This window comes from Vulpes vulpes, chromosome 3 (assembly GCF_048418805.1).
Source record: "Vulpes vulpes isolate BD-2025 chromosome 3, VulVul3, whole genome shotgun sequence".
In the NCBI taxonomy this organism is placed as follows: Eukaryota; Metazoa; Chordata; class Mammalia; order Carnivora; family Canidae; genus Vulpes; species Vulpes vulpes.
The window spans coordinates 136,209,486-136,220,264 of NC_132782.1; the positions used below are offsets into that span (position 1 = coordinate 136,209,486).

The window sequence follows — 10,779 nt, forward strand, 5'->3', positions numbered from 1 at the left end:
TAAAAACTACTTTTCAACTTGCTTTTAGGACAAAAAAAGAGAAGCCTAAGCATAAATGTTATATTTTATGAGAGTCCACTGTTCATTTGTAAACACAATAAATGAATTCTTAAAATATTAACTAGTTATAGGAACTAATAGGAAGTGACTATTATTTCATACTTACTCAGGCATCTTCCTTGCCATCTTTAAGCGCTAATCTCAATTCTACTTCCACTGAAACATTGTGGAGTTCCAGCCTTGGAACTATTTGACTCAACATCTAAGATAATCTCTATTGTTACCACCTCCATAGTAACTAGTACCAAAGTTCTTGGGACTGGTTCAATTTCCTTCTATACTCTTTGACCTAAGTCCCTAGAGTCTGGGTTATAGACATTTATTTGTTTTAGAGAGAGTTGCGGGGAAGGGCAGAGGGAAAGAGAATCTCAGGCAGGCCACACAGTGTGGAGCCTGGCATGGGGCTCAATCTCATGACCCTGAGGTTATGACCTGAGCCAAAACCAAGAGTCCTGCTTAACTGACTGAGCCACCCCGGCTCCCCTAGCCCAGACTTCCTGATGGGATTTCTGTGGTTTCATAACTCATCTTCTTTAAATCCACATATTTTATCTCTGTATCTTAGTCCAACAATACAGAACTCTCAGTTCTTATATAGAATGAAATCTCTGTCCGTCCCTACCTCCTGCCTATCCACTTGGCACTGGCTAGATCTTACCCCACAGGCCCAGCCCAGATCCCAGCCAAACACCTAGTCAAGTTTCTTTTGCTGTATAACAGGCCACTCCAAAGCTTAATGGTTTAAAACTAACTATTTTACTTTCAAATACATACTTTGGGCAGGGCTCAGTGAAGATAACTCATTTCTGCTCCGCCAGGCATCAGCTGGGACAAGAGGATCCACTTCCAAGATGGATCCGTCTGACAGCTAGCAAACTGGCAGGCAGCTTCAGCTTCCTCGCAGCGTGGTGGCTGAGTTCAAAAACTTCCTTCTAAGATGCAGGAGGTGGAAACTGCCCATTTCTTAAGGCCTGGGCCCCAAAATAACATGGTGTCACTTCCACCGTATCCTATGGGTCAAACAGTCACAGGAACAGTTTCCTTCCCCAGATTCAGGGGAAGGAAATGTGAACTCAGTGGAGGAGTGTCAAAGGATTTTTGGAATTGTGTTCTGTTAAAAACACGACACTTGCATAGCCCAATGCATTCAGGTGGCTTTTTTGTTTGTTTGTTTTTTAACACCCTCTGCGGGTCTTTATTTTCCTTGAGCATTTTTCTTCAGATTTGCTTTTAGTGCTGTTTGAGAAATTCTTAGTTGCTACAGGTGGCTTTAGGTCTACGTTAGACATTCCCAGTAACTTAAAACTTTCACACTTCTGATTAGAGCAAAGCAACTTGGTCAGTTTTGAACTGCAAATTTTCAAAGCAACATGAACATCTCTAAGCTACATGACAGCCCCATACTTAAAACCAATGTCAGACGCCAGCCTGCCGTCACAGCACAAGCCAATCGTTCTGTTTCTCTGGTTACCTTATTTATAAATGGTATAAAGGTCACATTCATGAACGTGAATGATGATTTGTTTTAAGTAATTAACATTCCTTCTTGTGATGGGTCAAGTTGGCCAGGCCATGGTCCTCAGTTGTTTAGTCAAACACTAGATGTTGCTATAAAGGTACTTTTTCAAATGTGGTTAATATAATCTGTAATCTGGGTGAGCCTCAGCCGGTCACTTGGAGGCCTTAACAACAAAGCCTGAGGTTTCCTGACCTAGAAGGAATTCTGCCTCAGGAGTGCAACACGGAGAGGGTTCCGGTCCCAGATGGCAGCAGAAGACCCTGAACTCACGTCCTCCGTGGAGGCGCCGAGTCTACACCTGTTCATAGAGCGATTCCTCCTGAAGAGCAGGCCTGACGGAACAGCTGCTACAGGATCAAAGACCACGGGGAGGAGGCCAAGTTGAGACAGAGACACAGCGACAGCCCTCACCTGCAGTGGGGACAGGCGGTACTGAGGGACCCTGAGCGGATTCATCGGCCCTGAGGCAGGAAGAAAGGCACTAGAGGGCGACTAGGGGCTGAGGAGTCACGGTGGAGGAGGGGGCCCCAAACCTTGTCTCCTCCTTGAATACCACCAGGTAGCTCCCAGTCCTTCTGAGACCCGAGAAACCAGTCAGAGGTCTGAGGAAACCGATGCGGCGAGTCTACAAGGAGAAGCGACCACCGTTTGGGAGGTAGGAGGTGCGGAGACCTGGGTGGTGTGATCCAGCTGAGGGGGCCGCGTGCCGGCGGCGTCCAGGTGTTGCCGCCAGGAGGCCACCGCAGTGTCGCGAGCCAGAGCCACCGAGCACAGACTCGGAACTCTTCGACGCGTCAGCTAGGCTGGGGGACGTGCCTGGAAGGTGCTCGGGCGCCCCAGCCCGGCGGAGCCCGCGGAGGTGAGCCAGGCCGCGTGCGACCCCGAGGTCACCGGGGCACCGGGGTCACCGGAAGAACGGGCGCGCGTCCGCGTCCGGGAGGAGGCTCCCGCTCCCGCTCCCGCCGCCCCAGGCACGAGGCCCCCAGCGGCCGTGGCCCGGCTTGCAGGAGGAGGCCGCGCGAAGCAGGAGCCTGGGAGCCTCCGCACCACCCGGGGGCGGCGTGCGGCCTCGGGAATCCCTACAACCGGGAGTTTGGGCAGCCCCGGGTGGCTCAGCGGTGTAGCCCCGCCTTCGGCCCGGGGCGTGACCCTGGAGATGCGGGATCGAGTCCCGCGTCGGGCTCCCTGCATGGAGCCTGCTTCTCCCTCTGCCTGTGTCTCTGCCACCCCCCCCCCCCCCGCTCTCTCTCTCTCTCATGAATAAATAAAATCTTTAAATAAATAAATACATACATACATACATACATACATACATACATACATACATTAATTTAAAAAACCGGGAGTTTTGAAAGCCAGTCACGTTCCTGAGATAAAAACGCCAGGACACAGGCGGGGTGAACACAGTTCTGACAGAAACCAGGACACAAGAGCGACCGACCGCTCTTCTGGGAGGGCTCACTGAAGGCACAAACGCTCCACTGAGTGAAAAGACCATTTCTAGGGTCCGGCCTATCCTACCTGCTCTTGCAATCGCCAGTGCTCACGGTAAGGCCTCGCTCCCAATTGCTGGACATTGTTGATGGAGAAGCTCTGAGTACACTCGTTTTAAAGAGGCTAAAAGGTGGTCTTCAGGTTGTGGCAGTCAAAGCTCCAGGTTTTGGTGACAATAGAAAGAACCAGGTTAAAGATATGGCTATTGCTACCGGTGGTGCAGTGTCTGGGGAAGAAGGATTGACTCTAAATCTCAAAGATGTTCATTCGGCCTCACGACTTAGGAAAAGTGGGAGAGGTCATTGTGACCAAAGATGATGCCGTGCTTTTAAAAAGGAAAGGGTGACAAGGCTCAAGTTGAAAAACGTATTCAAGAAATCATTGAGCAGAGTTAGATATCACAATTAGTGAATATGAAAAGGAAAAGCTGGATGAACGTCTGGCAAAACTCTCAGATGGAGTAGCTGGGTTGAAGGTTGGCAGGACAAGTGATGTTGAAGTGAATGAAAAGAAAGACAGAGTTGCAGATGCCCTCAATGCCACAAGAGCTGCTGTTGAAGAAGGCATTGTTCTGAGAGGGGGTTGCGCCCTGCTTCAGTGCATTCCAGCCTTGGACTCAATAACTCCAGCTAATGAAGATCAAAGAGTTGGTATTGAAATTATTAAGAAAATACTCAAAATTCCTGCAATGGCCATTGCTAAGAATGCAGGTGTTGAAGGATCATTGATAGTTGAGAAAATTATGCAGGGTTCCTCAGAAGTTGGTTAGGATGCTATGCTTGGAGATTATGTGAATGGAAAAAGAAATCATTGATCCAACTAAGGTGGTAAGAACTGCTTTATTGGATGCTGCTGGAGTGGCCTCTCTGTTAACTACAGCAGAAATTGTAGTCACTGAAATTCCTAGAGAAGGACCCAGGAATGGGTGGAATGGGAGGTGGTATGGGAGGTGGCACGTTCTGATTCCTAGAATAGTTCCTTACCATTCTTAATGAACTGCGAGAGGAAGCTCAAGACTGTGTTCTCAGCCAACCAACTTCAGAGAAGTCAGTTGAAGGAAATGACTGAGGAAAAGGCTGGCTGATGTTTAAGAAAATCACTATAACCATCAGTTACTGGATTCAGTTGACAACATAAAATGATTAACTGCTGTCATTGTCCATGCCTACAGATAATTTATTTTGTATTTTGAATAAAAAGACATTTGTACATTCCTGATAACTGAGTGCAAGAGCCATGTACCAATGTACTGCTTTCAATTTAAATCACTGAGGCATTTTTACTACTCTTCTTTTAAAATCAGGATTTTAGTGTTTGCCATCACCAGATAAAAAGTTAAGCAGCCTTTCTGTGGAGAGTAAGAATAATTGTATGCAAAGTAGAAAAATATCCAATTATGTGACAACCTTTGTGTAATAAAAATTTGTTTAAAGTTAAAAAAAAAAGAGTAGGGGGCACAAATTTTCAGCTCTAGAGCTAGAAGTGGGGGTGGCCACCACAGCACCCTGCCCATCAGTACTGAGAACCTTCAGGGAGCAAAATCAGTGCCACCCAATGGAGTCCAGAGCCCGGAGCCCAAGCCCAGCCTCCCTGTGCCCTGATGGCACATTTCCAGTAGGGCAAGTCCACCTGGATGAAGAATCAGCACAATGGGGAAAACAGTATATAGCATCCTTTGTATTTTTATTCTTTAGTCTTTTATTTTTCAGTTATTTTGTCGATTCTTTTTTATTCTTTTAAAATTGTTTTTTACATATACTTTATATTACTTTATATTTTTGTTTCCTTATATTTTGTTACAAATTTAAAAATATATTTGTATATATATATGTTATTGTAAATAACATGTGGGGACAGGAAACGTACCCAGTGGACACACTCAGCAGGGCTGAGAACCAAGCCCTGCTGTCCACGACAGGAACACCCAAGGCTGTCCAAGGCTCAACCAGGTCAACAAACCACCCAGGAAGCACCACTCACATGGCTGGGTTGCTACTTCTGATTGTTTCAGTTTTCCTTTGGCTGAAATTTTTCAAACCAAATCCCATAGAAGAAATGATTTAGTGTTATTAATGAGAACTCAACAGAAGGGGCCCTGCCAACTGCTTTTCTTGCCACCTTCTGCAATGACTTAAACAGGAAAGGTACATTTGGCCAGGGGGTCTAATCTTCCCCTCTGCAAAATCAAGCAAGATCCAGTGAACATACAATGATGTATATATACACACAAAGATGTATATATTTCTTTCCTATTTTGGGATCTACTTTCTTTTAACAACAAACCAAAACCAAAACATACCCAGGATCTAGGGGTTTTTTTGTTTTGTTTTGTTGTTATTCTTTTTCTTTTTCTTTTCTTTTTTTTTTTTTTTCTTTTTCTTCTTTTCTTTACTGGACAAAATGATGAGATGGAGAGATTCACACCTCAAAAAAAGAACAAGAGGGGGATCCCTGGGTGGCGCAGCAGTTTGGCGCCTGCCTTTGGCCCAGGGCGCGATCCTGGAGACTCGGGATCGAATCCCACGTCGGGCTCCTGGTGCATGGAGCCTGCTTCTTCCTCTGCCTGTGTCTCTGCCTCTCTCTCTCTCTGTGTGACTATAATAAAAAAGTAAAATTAAAAAAAAAAAAAAAAAAAAAAAAAGAACAAGAGGTAATACTTGCAGCTAGAGATTTAATCAATGCAGATATATATAAGACATCTGAACTAGAATTTAAAACAATAACTATAAAGATACTAGCTGGACTTGAAAAAAGCATAGAAAACACTAGAAAATCTCTTACTATAATGATAAATAAAATCTAGTCAGGACAAATTTTAAAATGCCATAACCAAGATGGAGCCCCAAGGTGGGGACCATAAAAATGAGGATGAACAAAGGTTACCAAATCAGTGATACAGAATATAAAATTATGGAAAATAATGAAGCTGAAAAGAAGAGAAAAAGATGACTATTAGATTATAAAGGTAGACTTAGACAAGTCAGCAATTCCATAAAGTGAAATAGTATCCACGTTATAGGAGTCTCAGAAGAAGAGTGGGGGGAAAAGCAGCAGGTTTATTTGAACAAATTATACCTGAGAACTTCCCTAATCTGAGAAAGAAAACAGGTGGAGACACAGAGACACAGAGAACTCCAAGAGACACAGAGAACTCCCCTAAAAATCAACAAAAATAGGTCAACACCATGATATAGTGAAACTTGCCAATTACAAAGATAAAGAAAAAATACTGAAAGCAGCTCAGGCCAAGAGGTCCTTAACCTACAAGGGTAAACACATAAGTCTGGCAGTAGACCTGTTCACTGAGACCTGGAAGGTCAGAAAGGACATGATATATTCAACATGCTAAATGAGGAAAATATGCAGCCAAGAATACTTTATCCAGCAAGGCTGTCATTCAAAATAGAAGGAGAGATAAAGAGATTCCAAGACAAACAAAAACTAAAGGAATTTGTGAACACTAAACCAGTCCTGCAAGAAATATTAATATTTCTGTGGGAAAAGAGACCAAAAGTAACAAAGACCAGAATGGAACAGCAACTTTACAAATAATACAGTGGCACTAAATTCATCTCTCTCAATAATTGCTCTGAAGGTAAATGGACTACATGCTCCAATCAAAAGACATAGGGTATCAGAATGGATTCAAAAAAAAAAAAGACCCATCAATATGCTGCTTACAAGAGACTCATTTTAGACTCAAAGACCCCTCCAGATTGAAAGTGAGGGTGTGGAAAACCATTTATCATGCTAATGGACATCAAAAGAAAGCTGCAGTAGCCATCCTTATATTAGACAAACTAAATTTTTTTTTAACTTTAAAATTTTTATTTTTATTTTTATTTTTTTATTGGAGTTCAATTTACCAACATATAGTATAACACCCAGTGCTCATCCCACCAAGTGTCCCCCTCAGTGCCCATCACCCAGTCACCCCAACCCCCCGCCCACCTCCCCTTCCATTACCCCTTGTTCATTTCCCAGAGTTAGGTGTCTCTCATGAAGACAAACTAGATTTTAAACCAAATACTGTAACAAGAGATAAAGAAGGGTACTTTATCATAATAAAGGGGTCTATCCAACACAAAGATATAATAATTTTAAGTATTTATGCCCCTAACTTGGGAACAGCCAAATAGATAAATCAATAACAAAATTTTAAAGACTCATTGATAATTCAATAATAGTAGGGGACTTAAACACTCCACTCACAGCAATGGACATATCATCTAAGGAAAATTTCGATCAGCAAAGAAACAAGGGCTTTGACTGACACACTGGACCGGCCGGACTTCCCATATATTCAGAGCATTTCATCCTAAAGCAGCAAAGTGCACATTCGTCACACATGATATTCTATGTAGAAAAACTGAAAGACATCACCAAAATATTTCTAGAAAACTGATACATGAATTTTCACAGCAAAGGAAAAAATCAACAAAACTAAAAGTCAATTTATGGAATAGGAGAAGTTATTTCCAAATGGCATATCAGATAAAGGGCTAGTTTCCAAAAATCTATAAAGAACTTATCAAGCTCAATACCCAAAAAAACAAAAAAATCCAGGCAAGAAATGGGCAGAAGACATGAACAGAGATTCTTCCAAAGAAGACATACAAATGGCCAATAGACATATGAAAAAATGCTCAACATCACTTGGCATCAGGGAAATACAAATCAAAACCACAATGAGATGCTACCTCATACATGTCAGAATGGCTAAAATGAACAACCCAAGAAACAATAGATGTTGGTGAGGATGCAGAAGAAAAGGGAACCCTCTTACACTAGTGATGGGAATGCAAGTTGGTGCAACCACTCTGGAAAACAATATAGGTGTTCCTCAAAAAGTTAAAAATAAAACTACCCTACAATCCAGTAATTATACTACTGGGTATTTTATCCAAAGAATACAAAAATAGTGATTTGAAGGGGTACATGTACCCCAATGTTTATAAAAGCAATGTCCACAAAAGCCAAACTATGAAAAGAGCCATTGACTGATGAATGGATAAAGAAGACGTGGTGTATACAAATACAATGGAATATTATTCAGCTATCATAAAGAATGAAATCTTGCCATTTGTGATGATGTGGATGGAACTAGAGTGTATTATGCTAAGTGAAATAAGTCAGTCAGAGAAAGACAAATACCATATGACTCATATGTGGAATTTATGAAATAGATGAGGGACATCTGGGTGGCTCAGCGGTTGAGCATTTGCCTTTGGCCCAGGGCGTGATCCTGGAGTTCCGGGATCAAGTTCCACATCAGACTCCCTGCATGGAGCCTGCTTCTCCCTCTGCCTGTGTCTGTCTCTCTCTGTGTCTCTCATGAAAAAATAAAATCTTAAAAAGAAAAAAAAAAAGAAATGAAACAGATGAACACAGAGGAAGGGAAGGAAAAATAAGATAAGATAAAAAGGGATTGAGAGGAAGACAAAGAGACTCTTATCTATAGGGAACAAACTGAGGGTTGCTGGAGGGGATATGGGTAGTGGGTTGGGTAATTGGGTGATGAGCGTTAAGGAGGGTACTTGATATAATGAGCCACTGGGTGTTATATGCAACTGATAAATCACTAAATTCTACCCCTGAAACTAATAATACAGCGTATCTTAACTAAATTGAATTTAAATTGAAAAAATAAATAAAAGGGCAACTAGAATATGAAGGAACCAGCCCTGGAACCCTATCAAATGGCTGGGGAGCTGCTGAAACTCTGCATCAGAGGGCTGGCAAACACCAAAGTCTCCCTTTTCTCTCCACCTTGATAGTGCAGACAGGAGCAGGGTCTGGATGCCCTAGCCAACCTACCATCTCAATGAGCCCTGGGTCTAAGCCCACACCAACCCAAGCCATCTCACCAAGGAGCTCCAAGCAAAGTGTACACCAGGACAATCCTGGTCAGTGCTCACTACAGCTCCAGTTGTCTTGCTGAAGTGACACAAGTACAAAGCACCCTGAAACCCTCCAGGCCCACACCATTTTGACTCTGGGCACCTTGTTAGAACACTGTTGGCACAGAACACCCCAGGAACTCCCAGTTCATAACTGCTTTGGCACTAACTATCCCATCATGGTGCCTTCTTTATAAAGTGACCTTGGACTCCCTGGCCCATACATGCCTCAGCTCCCGCCATAGGATCCTGGATCCCATCCTGGACCCCATCACCTGGAGATCACAACCTAACCTGAAGAGAAGAATCAGACACTCAATGACTGGGCCATCCAGGTGCCCTATAGTAATTTTTGAAAAGTTTTTCAGCTTATTTCCAATTTATTAATTGCTTTTGTTTTCTCCTCTGTTCCTTTTTTTTTTCTTACTCTCTTTGTGGATCCCCTGCACCATATCCAATTGAGCTCCATGCACCCCAGCAGGGTACATCCACACTAAATGCCCCAGGATGACTTGGCTTACACCAACTTCAACTATCCTGTCAAGGCATCTTCAGTGCTCTGAGCCCCAGGACCCACTGGCTTACACTTACCTCAGCTGCACCTATCCTGCCAGAGCACCCTCTACACACAGGGTACTATGGGCCCCTGACATGTACCTGTTTCAGCTTTCAGCTGTCCTACCAGGACACCCTCAGTGGAGAACCCTAGGTGTACACTAGGCCCATGCCCACTTCAGCTCCGACCATCCCATTAGGGCCGCCCCAGCAAGGAGTGCCCCAGGTCCCCCAGTCCATATCAGCCACAGCTCAGGCAACCAATAAATCACCAGGCACAAGGGACAACCATACACAGAGCATTCTTTTAATTTTAGAAGTAAATGTTCCACCTAATTCATAGGAACAGAAAACCAAGTCAAATGAGAAAAGAGAATACTCTCTAAATAAAAGAATACCACAAAACCTTAGTAAAAGAACTAAAAGAAATGGAGTTAACCCATCTACCTGATAAAGAGTTGAAAGTTGTAAACATGCTCACTGGCCTGGAGAGAAGAACTTCAACAAAGAGTTGAAAAATATAAGAAGAACCAATCAGAGTTGAATAATACAATAAATGAAATAAAAATACACTAGAGGGAATCAACAGTGATTAGTAGATAAAGAAGAATGGATCAGTGATTGCAAAGACAGGGTAATGGAAAGCACCCAAGCTGAACAACAAAAAGAATACAAGTTTTGTTTGTTTTTTTGTAAAGGAGGAAAGGTTCAGGGATCTCTTAAACAACATCAAGTGAAGAATCATTACCATTATAGGGGTTCCAGAAGGAGGAGGGAAAGAGAAAGGAGCAAAAAATGTATTAGAAAAAATAATAGCTGAAAACCTCTCCAGCCTCGGGAAGGAAAGACATTTAGCTTGAGAAAGCACAGAGTTCCCAGCAAGATAAACCCAAGGAGTTCTGCACAACTCTTAATAATTAAAATGTCAACGATTAAAAGTAAAGAAAGAAGTTTAAAAGCAGTGAGAAGCACCTAGTAATGTGCAAGGGAAACACCATAAGGCTATGAGCTGATTTTTTTTTTCAGCAAAAATTTTGAATTATCTTTTCACTCCCTTCTGGCCTGCAAGGTGCTGAAAGGAAAGAACTACAACCACCAACACTCCACCTGGCAAGGCTATCATTTAGAAATAGATAGAAAAAGACTTTCCCAGATAAATCAAAGTTAAAGGAATTCACTACCACTAACCAATCTCACAAGAAATGTCAATGGGACTTGTTTAAGTGGAAAAGGCCATAATTAGAAGAAAAT

The 10,779-nt window shown here is 42.8% G+C and overlaps 1 pseudogene; it reads left to right on the forward strand.

Moving 5' to 3' along the window:
* Positions 1 to 1,430: 1,430 nt before the first annotated feature.
* Positions 1,431 to 4,036, forward strand: LOC112924443 (60 kDa heat shock protein, mitochondrial pseudogene; annotated as a pseudogene).
* Positions 4,037 to 10,779: the final 6,743 nt, after the last annotated feature.